Raw genomic sequence first — 16,174 nt, 5'->3', positions numbered from 1 at the left:
AGTGGAACCTCACTTTGTTCTTGTTAAGTTCATGCAAGAAGGTAGCAACTTAGGCAAAATCCTTAATAATAATGTGATGAAATTTTTTGAAGCTAATGAACAAGAAGAGCTATGTAAGGCTGCTTGGCTTAAGCATTCTTTTTATAGCTTCAATTTAAGTGTTCTCAATCATGACCTCATCTCAGAATACTACCCTTATAATACATGATTGATATTTTAAATAAAATGAACATTTTTCCAGATTAATGGATATTCCTACTTCTTGTCATTTTTTGAAAACTTTCTTGAGGCAAGGCAAGTGGTTATCTTCATGGTGTATGCAAAAAATGAAGGTGTCCACCATGAATCTTTGAAATGTTGATAGAACATTCCATATCCAAATGGCATGAATTTGCATGCATCTGCTCCCAAATCAGTTGTAAATGTTGTTTTCTCTTTGTCCTCCTTGCTGATGGATATTTGAGCATAGGTGCTATAGCCATCCATAAATGAGTAAAGTTTGTAACTTCAGGAAGCGTCTAAGGTAGGGGTCTAATAGGGTTTGAGAATTGACTTTACAATATTTGACACACTTATGGCTTATTATCTTCCTAGAAACCAATGATTGAGAATGACCACTCACTTTTGTTGATTGCCTAGATGAACCTCAATTTATTGGTAGGTTAGGTTTGGCCTTCACTTGCTTGGCATAGTTTCAGTTCATCCTATAAGCATTATTGGCATATTAGCTTTATGTCAAGGAATAGGGGGAGTTTGTGCTGAAAGATTGTAGGGATTTTTGTAATTCCATGCAAACAAGTCCTTGGCTCTTTGATGTCCTACAATTGAGAATGGGTCAATGCTTGACTAATCTTGACTGTTCAAGATGTACCTTTGTTTCCAAGTTAAGTTCTTGTACAAGCTCAAGGACTAACATGTCAATAATGAGTCTTTGATGGTGTTTATGGTTTCTATGATCTCCTAATCACCTTCTTTGTCCTCCATAAAGTGGTCAAGTTAAAGTGTCTATTGCTAGGAAATTTGCTTGGATTTTTGCATTTGTTTGAGCTTTAGCACCACTAAGAAGAGGTTGATCTCTTTGAAAAGATGTTCATCTCCATCAATAAGTCCCCACATCTTGAGGAAATTGATCATCCACCTCTAGATCTTGTGGTTGGTAGCCTCTTAGCACACTTAGCTTGGGTTGATGTATCTACACAATAATGTCTTCAGTTCTAATCATCATCTTCTTTGTGCCCTAGTCTTGCAAGGATTTAGCTCTCTTAACTCAGGGGATTATGAGTAGAAATGGATAAGAATTCTCCTCCATAGAAATTATGACCAAGCTAACCATGTGATGACCACGTCTAAGAGCATTCCTTGGGATATGGGCTTTTTGTTTGCCATTTGCATTTGAAAAGGAGATGCCTTAAAGTTCTTCCCCTTTAGCTTCTTCACAAGACTTTAAGATGATGTTGACACCAAGCCCAATGACACCTTGAACATTATGAGTTTTTATCTTTATTGTGATGACATGCATTGCCTCATCCACCATGGGTGTCTCAATGATTGGGTTGGCAGCCATTGAATCCATGCTTGTGTCATGTGGCCCTCATTTTTAAAGTTGGCTCATGAGAAACTCATGATAATATGGAGCTAGCATAGTAGTTTCTTGATGCTAATGTTGATATTCAAATCATGAGAGGTCTCCCATGCTCAAGTTTCTTTGTCTTTGCTTGTCTCTTCACCTTTCTTTGGACCTACATCTTAGCTCGACTCCTATTACTGCTTTCTTGGAATAGAGGATGGGTTGTGCATCGTTCTCTTCATAATTTCTTAGTTGTTAGGCTAGGTTGTCTTTTGAGTCCCGCTTAGGTTGCTAGCTCTAGGTTCTTCCTTGGATGCTCTTGGCATCTTCCAAGGTTGCATCTCAACTTTTCTTGCGGCATCTCAGTAACTTGGCCCTTACCCTTGAGCTCCAAGGAACATTTCACCATTATTTTATTGTTCTTTCCAATCAAAATCCTTATCTTAGGCTATCCATGTTTGAGTCAAATACTACAATACTTGGTGTGACAATAAAATTCTATGTGTCCACCTCGGATGCAGTAATGCACCACTTCTCATTGGCTCTATGTCTACAACCACAAACTCATCGCTCTAATAGAGCTTTGCTACCAAGTCCTCTTTCTTGATTTTTTGGGACAAGCTCACTTCTTCTTCATCACTCTCCTCCAATCTTCTTGTTGGCATTTATGTTGGTCATGTTCCTTTTCTCTATGGAGATCCCTTGATTAAGTAACTCAACGTAGGTCCTAGGTGGTGGATCTAGAATTTCCATGGAACTGAGGTCCATTACCATTCTGTGAGTAGCCAATTCACATTGCTTTGTTGAAAGGCTACTCAAATTCGTTCACACAAGCTCATATGTGAAGTCTTGGATCGACTCATTTCTCTTGTGAAAGAGAACATCCAATGCCATTTGTTAATGTTGAGGAATAACAAAAATGTCAAAGTTGAGGCATTGAGTGTTTCTTCAAAATTTCAAAAATATGCTCATGCAACATGAGGATATCATACTTATGAACTCCCAAAGGATCTAGTACCTCATGGAGAGATTGAGGAGGAGGTAAAATTCATTTCTAAGAGTACTTTGCCAAATAAGACAAGATATAGAGATTCTCCATTAGGGCATGATGAGATAAAAAGGAAAGTATAAGCATTACTTCTCATGTATTCATGTCCAATATCGCTTGCTCTAAGGACAACATGTGGAAAATGTGTGTGGGTAGCAAAGCTAAAAATAAGATCTCTACTAAGTGCAAATATTCCTCACCTTGAATAACTGACACTTGGATTTATAATATCCAAGGAAGGGTTGTAAATGGACTTGGTGAAGGTTGGGGCTACATTTACATGGTTCATACCCCACATATTGATGGCTACTAGGTATGGAAAATTTGTGAGGGACTTCTGAGAGATAGTTGCCCCATTGATGAGCATAATGAAGGAGGAAACTGGATTTAATTGGAGTCCTTAAGTAGCCTATACTTTCAAAAAAGAAAGGGATGATAAGGAATTAGTTTTTGGTTTTTCCAAACTTCTCGAAGACCTTTCATGTTGATTGTGATGCATTAGGTGCATAATTGGGGCAGAAAATTATGAAAAAGCGAGCGAGCAAAAAAAAGTGAGCGAGACAAAATAATGAAATATTTAAAATTCCCATATTTGAGTAGCAATTTTTTTTTCAAAATTCCATATGTTTCCTCAATGCTAAAAGGTTAAATATGCATATAACTTTAAAGCCATTAATGCTAGTTTCACATCCCCTATAAGAGAGTTGCGATGTTTCATTGCCAAGCCATCATTAGTATCAAAGAAAAACCCCACTGCAATCAAGCTCTCTCTTTCCACCATAGTAATTGTAATCATCAATGCAACCTTCCAGAGAAGTGGGGCATTTCCAAGGATTCCATGAATGGATTAGTCTGCATTCCATGCATATGTAAATGCTTAGCTTTTTTAACTCTATTCACTCTTGGAATAAAACCCATGTTTCTTTGTTATTGAAAAACATCCCTCCCTAATTATTCACTCTTACATTCCACTAATCCAACTAGTGCAACAAATTAATGACAAATTCATATGAAATTTTATTAAATGGTGCAAAAAGGAATGATAACCATCTAAATCATGCCTTGCCATTTGATTTGATATGTAACATGGCCCCATTTGAACATGTAAATCAAAAGATATGGGGATGTGAAAATGTCATCTTATGGGCCAAAACCCTGTTTTGGCTCAAAAAGGACATTTTCACATCCCTATATCTTTGCAAGTTGTCAAAATTTGGTTGTTTTGGCCCAAAAGATGAGTTTTTGACATTCCTACATCTTTTGATTGTCAAATCCAAATGGCGTAACGTTACATTTCAAATCAAATGACAAGGCATGATTTAGATGGATATCATTCCTTTTTGCACCATCTTAAAAAACTAGGTGCATCAAAACATGAATTTTATGAAATTTTGGCCGATTTGTTGCACCAAATTTAAAGCAAGGTTTCCCATAATAGGGAGGAAGAAGACATTGTCTATTTTGGCAAAAAAAAAGAGCCAAAATTTAACATCCTCTACTATTTATTTGTGTTCAAGTAGTCACTCTTCATAAACCATAAATCATGTGTGAGAAAGCTTGTGTAAAAAATTATCCCTATTCTTGCATTTTACATGTTCTCATGTAATTGGTTAAACCCCTATATGTGTTTACATTTTCAATCTTCAAATTGTGACACCCCTTCATAAATCTACATATATTAATTACGTTAAGTTGCTATTTTATAAATCCCTTCATGCACATAAATGGCATGTAAGTCCCCCTATGAAAGTAATACCCCTCAGTGCACTAAAGTACTATGTTACATGTTTATGAGTGACCCCCACGGGTATTTGCAAACCCATATGGGGCCACGTTAAAATAGTCCTTAACTTTGGACTACTCGATTTCAAGAAATGTGACACATAACCCCCATTTTGAATACTTTCTACTTCAAGTAATTATTTTATGGGACACTTAGATTCTTCTTTACTTTCTTGATTTTCCTACCGCTTCAACAAACTCTCGCTTGCCTTTTTGGTCTCACTTGCTCTATTAACTACCTAACTGGGGTTGGCTTTTACAAGAAGCAAGACCTATTGCACATTAGAGTGAGAATTTTAATGAAACCAAGCAAAGGTATTGCACATATATTCAAATTTTACATGCAACTTATGTTGGAATTATACTAGTGTCATGAAAGTTATGATCAAAAGTTACATGCAACTTATGTAAGCATTATATTAGTGGCAACATTGTTTGCTGACTGAAGAGTTTGTGGTGCACACAAATCATCAAGAACTCAAGTACTAGCAAATCCAAGAAAAGATATAGCCAAGGCATGCAAAGTGAATAATCTTTTTGTAGGTATACGCTTTTATGGTCAAGCACAAACCTAGAGTTGCAAAAACAAAGGGGTGCATGCTACCTCGTTGCATCATCATCTTCAAAGGGACCCCAGTTCGAGAAAACTACCCCAACCAAATGCTATCCCTCCCACCAAGACTCAAGGATGACTAGGTCAATCTCTCTCATCCACTGCCCTCCTCCTCGCAGATGTGCTACGGCACCAAGCCTCACCTCTACCTCCATGGGTAATCTGCTCCACCTGCCAAAAGACTCGATCGGACCAGTGTCCCACTGTGCCCAACCAATGTGCATTTGCTGTCCGAGCATATGCCCCTCTTGATCCTAGATCTCTGGGTGCCACATAAGGGGTTGACACTCAAACTCCTCTCTGCATTTGGGTGGAGCACAAACGAGACCCCTTGCTAGTCTCTGCCAGATCCTATGAATGCTCCTCATCAAGGGGGAATGCTTCCCGTAAGGGGGGCCTCTGAGAAGATCCACTTGTGTGAGGACTGCCAATGTCCTCCAGTACATGGGGTGTTCTTGAGAAGCTCTCGCTATTGTAAGAGGAGCTTCCAAGGCTTTGCACCTGGGATGAGGCTGCAAACAACTAGCTTGCCCAAGGCTCTGCTCTGCATCTCCAGATCTATGATACCCGAGCCTCCCAGTGCATGCAGCATGATCACCGTCTGCCAAGCAACCCAGGTTCTAATATTCCATGTGTCGTCCAATCCTGCCAACCGTCGGAGCTACCCAATTCATCATCTGTGAAAGCATCAGCAGGAGGTGATATACTAGGCCTGGCAAGAAAGGCCTAGTTTGCCACTAAGGTGTACCCTGCTAGGGAGACTAGTAGAGAAGTTTGTGTCGAACACTCTCAAGGACCGGGGCAATCTGCTGCTCTGCTATAATGTCAATACCAACTTGGCAACCATGGTATCTCACTGTCTGGTCCCACGGTATCCATCTGAAGCCAAAGTCACTCCCCCACTCATGAATCTCCTATGTCTCCTCATAGCCCATGAAAAAACCTATAGACTTTGTCCAGTTGATCTATGCACCCGAGGCCTCATAGTAGATAGCCAAGGTTCCCTTGACTCTCTCCAAACTCATTGTGGTGCCCTCAACATACAAGGTCGTGTCATCTGCAAACTCAGAGTCAAGCAATTCCTCTGATTGGGAGCCTCAAACCTGTGAGGCCCACCACCTGTGATCTCAAGTAGTAGCCCAAAGCCTCTGCCACCACGAACAAGAAAAGGAAGGGAGTGAGTGGGCAGCTTTGGTAGACCGAGCAAGTGGGTAGCCTTGGTGGACTGAGCGAGAGAGAGGAAACGCCTCGCCCGTGTGTCCTCCAATAAGCATCTGACTATAGCTCCCTGCATAAAGCGCAAAAACTCCTTTGACCCATCTATTTAAGAAATCCAATCTCCGCATAGTGCCCTCCAAGAAGGACCACTCCACTTTGTCGTAGGCCTTCTCAAAATCCCAGAGAAGGATGGCTAATGGTTGTGACTCCTCCTTGGACCAATCCATTGCCTCCCAAAATGTGAAGATGTTGTCCAAGATACTGTGCTCCTGGACGAACCCCATTTTTGTATCGTGGATGATGTTAGTAAGATGGGGCCATAATCGCAAGATCAAGACCTTGGTGAGGATCTTGTAAGCGTTATCAAGTAGAGTGATCGGTATCCACTGCTGGATGTCTGACCTATCTCCCCCTTTCAAGATCAAACAAATCCACCCCCTGCAGCTCAAGGACTGAGGGAGGGAGCCCATGTTGAAATTCTCTTGACATACTAGTCAAAAAGGGGTGGAGATAATCTCCCAAAAGTTCCAAAATAAGGCCAAAGTCAAGACATCCTCTCCAGGGCACTTTTGGGTCAGGAGAGCCTTGAGGGATTCCCAAAGCTCCTCGTCTATGAAAGGCTCCTCTAGCCTGCTGCATAAATCCTACGAGACTACTGTCAGAACATGATCCCAAACTACCTTTCAGGCCTTAATACCAACTAGAGTCATCCTCTCTATTTGAAAGAGCTGGTTGTAAAAACTTGTGGTCAGGTCTAATATCTCATGCAGGTTAGTGTGCATGATGCCATGTGGATCCCAGAGATGCTACAATTGTGTGCTTATCGATCGGGGCCTAGTGGTCTGGAAGAACTACTTCGTCATCCTATCCCCCTGCTGCACCCATCAAGCCTGAGAAGAGCAATAGGAGACTCAGCCCGCCAAATTTCCGTGTCCTGAAGCTCAAGGCAAGTGCTCTCGAACCTGTAGCTAAGCCACTCAAAACCTGGGTCCTGCTCCCTGAGCCTCTCTATGGAGGTGAGGGTTCTCCTCAAAGCCTGCTCACGCTCTGAAAGTGTCCTCCTCCATCGAAGGGTGTGAGCTTGTAACTCCTCATTGCTCCTCTGGATTGCATCAACCACCCACGAGGCCCAGCCCAGTGTCATCTCTGACTGCTCCCAAATCCCTACCATGACCTACTGGATCTCCTCGTCCTATAGGACGTCCTCTAAAATGTAGACCCCCTTCTAAGGGAGACCTCGATGGGGCTGATCTAAGTGAAGTACTACAGGAGAGTGTTCCGACATCATGGTACCTGCCAAAATCCTGGTAGAGTCGCCTCTGTGCACTGCCCAATCCCCAACATAGAAACGGTATAGAAGGAAGGAGAGGGCAAGAGATCAGAGAGGAGGTGAGGGAGGGGAGCCAGTGGGGGAGAGGAGGAGGAAGGCAAAAGAGGCAGAGGTGGCGAGGGGCAAAGGTGGAGGTGACGGGAGGCAAAGGCGGTGGGAGACGGAGGTGATGGGAGGTGAAGGGACAGGAGCAGAGTGGGCGGGTCTGGCAGGGGTGCAGCTAGCAGATGGGGGAGGCAACAGAGGCAGAGTATAGTGGGGAGGGTGAGGGGGCTACAGAGTAGGTAGAAGGGGTGGACGGGGCGAGGCAGTGGGGCAGCCAGGGGGGGCACGGCGGTGGCTCAGTAATAGCTCACACTTTTTGGTCTTCTTTTCTTGAGAAACCTATAAAGGGCTTGTCCCAAATAGTTGGTGACAACTTTCTAGGATGGATTCTTAGTCAAGGGGAATATTTTATGCATTTAGAGAGACTAGATCATTTCAATATCATCACCTAAAAGGAATGGTAGAATATTTTGTAAGAGATAAGACCTTGTATATTGTTTAAGGCAAGTTTTTGGCCCAGAATGGCTACTCAAAATAGTTGTTTGTGGAGAGGTGCATTCAATGCTAGATCCAATGCTAGACTATATCAGCACCTAACTATGTCATTAAAGTTGTAGGAAGATGTGCATAGATTTCATGTTGGCATCACAAAGGACATGAGGGATAATGATAGCATCAGGTTTGTCATGGATAGGGTTCAACAAGATGGCCCATTCATTGCATGTAAGGAGATTGTTAATGCTAAAAAGGGTACTTAACTATTTTTGAGAAAAGTGGTGAGATGCTCAAGATACCATAGTGTATTACAAGAAATCATCCCAAGTATTGGATAGCTATCTGGTACATGTAGAGTTTACATACACTAGTATTCATAATTTAGGTTTATCACCATTCTATATGGTGTATGGGACAAACCACAAGTACAATATGGGCATACATGGTGAGATGTGCAAAGTAGAGTGCAACTCAATACCCATTCATAGAAGGCATGCTAGGAATCCAAATGGGAGTACAATAAGTTGAACAAAAGAAAAGTAAAACATGTAGGATCTTGAATCAGCCCCAATGCCTATTTGGTACAAGTAGAGTTTGCATACAATAGTAGTTAGAATACGTTTATAGGGTTATCACCGTTCTATAGTAGTTTGCATACAATTGTAGTTAGAATAGGTTTATAGGGCTATCACCGTTCTATATAGTGTATGGGGAAAACCCCAAGTACCCTATGGGATGAGATGTGATAAGTAGAGTGCAATTATTAACCAATTCATAGAAGGCTTGATAGATATCCCAAAGGGGAGTACAATAAGTTGAAGAGAAGAAAATTGGATCGTGTGGCATCCTAAATTAGCCCTGATACCTACGAGGCAGAGCTACCGATAGGATAAAAAATTATTTCCCTATAGTATAGTTTTTAAATAATCATGGGGAGAATGAACTAGATAATGACTTGCAATGTGGTGAATCAGAAGAATAAGAGAACCAACACAGTGATTCTTTGACAAAGATGAATAGCACTTGATGTCAATAAACAAGCTTGAAGAGGGTCAAGACCTAGAGTTTATTTAGGATGAACAAATTGTGGAGATGAGGAGGAAAGACCACATAACGTAATTAGTCAAGTGGATAGATAAAGACATTAGTGATGGCACATAGATGTCCAAGGGGAGCTCAAGGATAATATGGGAGAAATGTCAAAGGAGTAAAAAAGAAGTTATGCAAAAGAAACATCAAAGGAGAAAGGAAGAAGCTAGGCTAAAAGAAATCGGCTAGCTTATTTGTAGTAGTCCATCCCCAATAAAGACCTAATAATATTTCAAACAAGGAGATTTTGATGCAGGAGCATAAATGTTCAAACAAGATCCATGGGGTGTTATTGTAAAGTAGAGTTCAATGAAGCCACTAACCTCAACGAAGAGGCAAAGACATGTAGCATCAACAATTATGACATAGGGTAAAAAGGGGGAATTAGTGGGGATTAACTCCAGGTTTAAGATTCATTTTGGAAAATGTTAAGATGCAATCCCAGATAAGATTTAGGATTTCTTGGGCTATAAAAAGTCTTTTGCATGCAAGTTGACGTGTTTGGTTTTAGTTGGTTGGTTATAGCCATTGTGTCTAAACTGGTTGAAAAGCCCCATATTTATACAATTTTAAACAAAATTTAAGATACAATATTGGTTAAGCTTTAGGATTTTTTGGGCTGCAAAAAAACTTTGTGTGTGGGTTGCTATCTCTAGTTTAAGTTGGTTGGTTACAATCGTGGTGGTGATGGGTGTGGCTAGTTTTGACCATTGTAGCTAATTTAGGATTGCCCTTCGGGTTGATGTGTCTGGTTTACATTGGCTAGTTTCAACCATCGCAGTGGTGGGTGTGGCTAAACCATCATGGTTAAGCTTTAGGATTGCCCTTAATTTAAAATATACTTCTTGTATGTTGATGTGTCTGGTTTCTCAATTGGCTAGTTATAACATCTGCAATGGTTTTGAAGATTGTAGTGATTGAAATGGGCCACTACACTTACACTATAATCTTAGCAATTGTGGTTGTACATGCACGAGTTGATGTGGCCATGGCCATGGTCCAACAAGCTCAATAGTTGGCATGGCCATATTTCCTCCATGAAGAATCCTGTCCATGGCTTAAAAGATGAATAAGCAATGCCACATGCAGGAAATGTCGAATGCCATAGTTGCACAATAGATCTGATGACGCTTACAAGATTGCTACAATAAATATGGTGAGAAATAGAAATTTTGTTGTGGTTAGAATTGGGGTCATCTATTTCACACCAGGAAAAAAACCCTGCAAGCATGTGCGCTAGTCAATTTCATCATGTCTCACCCATCAAGTTTGTAATTTGCCCACCCGTACATGTTGTGGCACAGCACAAAAGTGGTTCCGTGATTGGCTACACCTAATCATGCATTGACCCTATGCTTAAGAGAAATTCACCTCTCGTAATTGCCAAACAGACCCCCTTAATCTAGCTAGCATGTAAAACCTACTTCTTCAATCAACCATTGCCTTTTCCACTATATTAGTCCAAGGAGATTCAATTGAAACATTTAGAATGTATTTAGTTGAAGAATCCTTAATGTACACATAAGTTTTCTTCAAATTTTGGAATAGTCCTTTTGGGTAGACTTTAATTTCACATGCACATCCATTCTTCAAATATCTTTTTGTCCAAAATATTTTCCTAGGGCAAGAAAAACATGTATCTTGTGATGCTTTTTCCTTTCAGTATAAATCACATCCAATTATGGTGTGCAAAATTTATAGGTATGATGGAAAAAAATATTGTAGAAACATCACATGGAAGGGATAAGTTTCAAATCAATAACTCAAAATGTATCTTAAGTGTCACAATACATGCCGCAAAGGGTATCTAAACGTTAAAAACACAAAGATCGTATCATGGATCTCATTTTGAATTGATAAAATATTGCAATCACATGCAAAGATTAGAATGAAGCAATTCGATAAGCTCTACATCAAGACTCAGAGGACATTCAGACACTATTGCAACATTCCATTGGATACATTTGAAAAGCTTTTATCATTGCTTCCAAGACTCATGCTAAACACACTTAAAGTAGACTTGAGTGTAACAGTATATACTAAAATGTTTTACTATGACAAATAGGATTTTGAAAGAAGGAGGTTATGCAAGATAGAGAATGATGTCACAACCTCATTACATGTCCAACGAAGAAGATACATTTTGTAAAAGGAAGTACTTGAACAAAGAATGAATCTTTAAGGAAAGCCCCCACTGAGGCAAGTTAATGAGACTTCCCTCTCAATCCCAAATGTTGTCCTATAGAGCCAAAAGAGTAACCTTGATGTCATGCATGCCCACTGTAGATTATGTAGAGACATAGGTACCCTTCATGATCTGGCAAGGTTGGCTTACAATCTTCTTGTAAACTTCATTCCCCAACCCTCCCATTTCATAGTTGAACCTTCATTAGCATTCGATATTAATCATTGACAAATATCTAGCTCTCTCTCTCTCTCTCTCTCTCTCTCTCTCTCTCTCTCTCTCTCTCTCTCTCTTTCCCTCTCTTGCTCCCCCTCTCTCTCTCTCTCTCTCTCTCTCTCTCATCATGTCTCTTTCTTTTCCCTTCCATGAAGCATGAGGTGTGCCACATCACAATAATTCTCCCTATCTCTTTTTATAGGATTTGGTTGTCGGAATCTTGATCTTTGATTATGAAAAAGGCTTCTTAGTCAACAAACACCATTGTCCCACCTAGCAACAATCGAGTTTTAAAAATGTTCCCTTGAATTCTCCTTGAGTATTTGAAATCCTACCTTGAATTCTCAATTATTGACTAGCATAGAAGCCCTTGCATCCTTTGAATGCTCCACGCCCCCCTTTCGTCATGCTCCACATCATGTGTTCCCATTGCAAATTAAATGCATCATTATGTTCCCATCCCAAATTGAGCCCAAATTAAATACAACAAACTAGTAGCATTGGAACTTGATGAGTAATTATAACTAAGTAAACAATGGCATTAGACATGGTTTTTCATTTCCCATTCATAAAAAAGATCCCTTCATAGATCAATGTTACATCCATTAGAAAATATAACACATTCTTATATGATATAAAAAAAGAAGATGTTATTTTATTCTTTTAATATTAGAGATTTCTAATATGTTTGCACATGCATTAAGAGAAAGAGCTTCTATGTTTGCACGTGCATTAAGAGAAATAGTTTGAACTTTAAAGGAAGCACCCCAAAATTCAGTAGTTATACCCATAAAATCCATTTATGAATTTGCATGAGTAACCGGCCAAAAATATATATGATGAAACTTTTAAATAATTCTTTTTAATAAATACACAAAGCATGCAAATATTTTGGTAGCATTTCTTTGAAAGTTTATGTAACAAGGAGAGACACAAAGAGGACATAAAGAAAGAGACAAAAATTGGTGGCTCCTTCTTTTTCTAATATAAGGAGAAAGTAATTTATTAAAATCTTAAGTTTTCGAAAGACAAGATCTCCAAAAAGGTAATGAATCTTTGATGATCACATTTGGAAGTGTTCATAAATGAATGCTTATATGTTGATAGACCATGATTCATGTGCCCTTTTAGAATTTAATGAAGGAAAATGAAATACATCAAAAGATATATTTCATGGCAAGCCATCATTTATGTCTCCATTTATAAAGGTATCTTATGTACAGTCCAAAGGACCAAAAAAGATCTCTCAAGATGAAAGTTGAGACCAATGGAGACAAGTATTGGATGTGCTGATAAGACATGCACATGTGTGTAAAATTTTTATAGTAAGATGAGGTTTCTATAATCTTTTAAATATTGGTGGTTGCATCATGCATATATCATGTAGTTGCACCGCAACTACATCGTGTTGTGTGACATCTCCTATGAAGATAATTTCCTATTATAGGTCTAAAGTAAGGTACAAACGGCAATAATTTGGTCATGAAAGGACTATTGATTTGAAGAAAAGGAATTGATGAATCACAAGGCTTTACCTTATTAAAATCACAAGAATGGAGGAGATAAGTCACCTCAAGATATGTCTCTATTTCAAAATTTGAATATAAACTATAAATTTCCCTATTGTCACTTGCTCTTTTTTAGAAGAATAGCATGAATTGCTCCAGCTTTTTGGTTTCATGTCTATCTAGTGGTAAGAATGTGGATGTGGATGTGGATGTAGATGTGCATGTGACTACTGTGAGTGTGAGTGTGGGCATGGACATGTGAAAGTATGTGAGATTAATTTTTCTTAACCCTTGATTATACTAAGTAATCATAATTGATGATAACAAGATAGTGGAGTTCAATAAATGAGGTCAAGATCATCTCTAGGGAATTTGGGAAAAAAATATGAGTTATTGATGGAATATATCAATATGTACCAAAGATCCTCTTTCCAAATGAGCCCAAGGAAATTATACACATAAGAAGTAAGGTTCTCTATTAGCAATGGAAGCTAACTACAATGACTATTTAAATAGCTTTGTAAGTCCCCATGTGCACATCATTTGTACCAAAAACAAATGGGCCTCTAGATTGGGAAAGTAATAAAAAGAAATAGTTGAATAGGTTTTGGAGATTTTGAACATTTATTTAAAAGCCTTGTTGATTTTGAAGAGGCTTTTGAGAAATTTACAAATCCTTATTGGTGTGCCTTTTAATCTACGTAAAGTGTAGTATTTGACAACCTTGAAAAATAAAAGAGGCTTTCATCCCAAGGCTTACATAAATTCCTTGCTAAAGAAAATCATACACCATGAACATTCCTCTCACCTTCCTATATAGTCTAGCTTCTATGTAAGCATTTTTCTTGGCCACTCATTGCTTTTGTATATAGTATTATACTAAAATAAAGAAAACTACGAAATTGGTTTAAATTGGTAGTCCTTTTAAAATCAAAACTTGTACCTACTCAAGACCAAACATGGAAAAGCTCAAGCTCTTCAAACCTAAAGTGTGACTAGTATTTTTTAAATATTTAACAAGGTTATGTGTGCACATAAGTTTTGTGTAATGTCAAGTGGAAAGACATGACTTTGTAGGATGTACAATCTAGATAATAGCAACACAATCACTACCCATTTGTGCGCTTTTTACATATTATCCATTGTTTAAATGCCTTATTAGATTTACTATTTTTAAATCCCTTATTATATAAGATTTACTATTTTTTAAATGCCTTTTTTAAGAAGATCCAAAAAAGTCTTTTTGCTTTTTACAAGCTTGCACTTATCTCACCAATCAACGATGAGTTAGTGCCCAAACCATTCATGCTATCTTGTTAGTCGTGAGATGAGAGGTGTTGAAAACATTATTTTGTCTATTTTATAAGAAATCCAATCTATTGAAAATGATGTACCAATGTTATCAAAACACTTGGGTTAACGTTGGCAAATGGAAAAGTTTTTTATTTTCTACTTGGCAAATTGATATTGAGACACATCACAATCTCAAAACTATTTGCCATCCCATTTATATATCCTGCTACAAAAAACATGCAAATTTAATAAATATATATTGCTTTAAGATTCCCAAATATCATGTTTATGACATTTTAAAATGAAACTTTGAGGTAGGATAAGATACAGATAGGAAGCTTTCTTAAAAAGCATCATTTTGTCGACTATCCTTTAAAGAGACGAAATTAGTCATTAGATGAAAGGTGCCACTCTTAATTGTGGAACCACCCTATATTCTAGGCTAGATTTTTTGAACTTGTTGAAAAAATTGATGAGTAATGAATTTTTAAGACTATCTAATTTAATAAAGTGGTATAATCAATAGAGTCCTAACTAGGGGGATACTTGAAAAGCCTTGAAAAGTGAATGTGGAGGGAGGGTGGGGCTAGTGGTGGTAACTACGAAGAAAGGATAACTAAAGTTGGAAGTAACTAGTAATTTGGCCAAAAAAGATGGACATGCCAAATTGGGAGATTAATGGACTTAGCACTCATCCATTATAAGAGGTAGTTCCCACGACATGTGAGGCAATATGTTGCAGAATCTAGCATACACAAGCACATGCATGTGGATGCCCCACTTTCTTTTAAACGAGTACCTAGAGCCAAACCCATCGTCAAGGAAAGGAATGGGTCCTATAGTGACCAAATGTAACCAAACCCCAGGGTATTCACTATGTAAAACCCCTTACATCAAGTGTGTTCAACAAAAGGGGGATTTGAGGACCCCTTATGTATACCCCTTATGTATAAGGGGTTTTGAGGACCCCTTATATATACCCCTTATGTATGGATATTATTTGTAACTCCATAAGAAAATAAGACCCATTTTGTTAAAGTCATTCTAATAGCAGCTTGAGAAACCCCAAATTAGAGCATATTCCCACATTAACAATGGCATGCAAAACTCTTAAGCCATTTAAGTCTCAACACGCGTCAACGTAATTGCTAGACTTCTATCGGGGAAAAATGGAGACCTTGAGAAAACCAAGTCATTGATTGGTGATATCCATGCTTCATTGATGTCTAGGGACGCTTCTACAAGTTTATTCCATTGTGTCTAGTCCGAGTGTTGCTCTTGTTTACTGGCTTATGGCTTTGGTCGGTTTGCGACATTGTAACTACCAAACTTGCTTAGATTTTTTTTTTGATCCTTTGACACACATGCATACATGGGCAATTACAAGAGGCGCACCGGCTATGGCCTATGGTGATAATAAGTTTCTTTCTCCGATCGAAATCGTATGCGGGTGGGCAAATGTCCAAATCCTTTGAGGACCGGCCGCGCTACTCCCTAATTGATATCCACATGGGTCTACTAATTGTTCAGAACTTAAAACACAAGATTGAAGAAACTAAATAGAAGATTAGGTAGGAGGATAACTTTTGATATTCACGTGGGTCTACTAATTGTTACACAAGATTGAAGAAAACTAAATAGAAGAGGACAACTTTTGTAGTAGTATAACTTTGCATGTTTATCGAACTTCGGAAGATCTTCAGCGACGGTGAATCTCTCACAGTCGAATTGCCAACTTTAGAGAGTGATTTCGGTGGAGAATATATATATATATATTCTCACGAC

Source organism: Dipteris shenzhenensis, chromosome 3 (genome assembly GCF_047967505.1).
Source record: "Dipteris shenzhenensis isolate YYH24624 ecotype China chromosome 3, Dip_SZ_1.0, whole genome shotgun sequence".
NCBI classification, from domain to species: Eukaryota; Viridiplantae; Streptophyta; class Polypodiopsida; order Gleicheniales; family Dipteridaceae; genus Dipteris; species Dipteris shenzhenensis.
The sequence above is the reverse complement of the archived record's forward strand: the minus strand, read 5'-3'. Positions refer to the sequence as shown.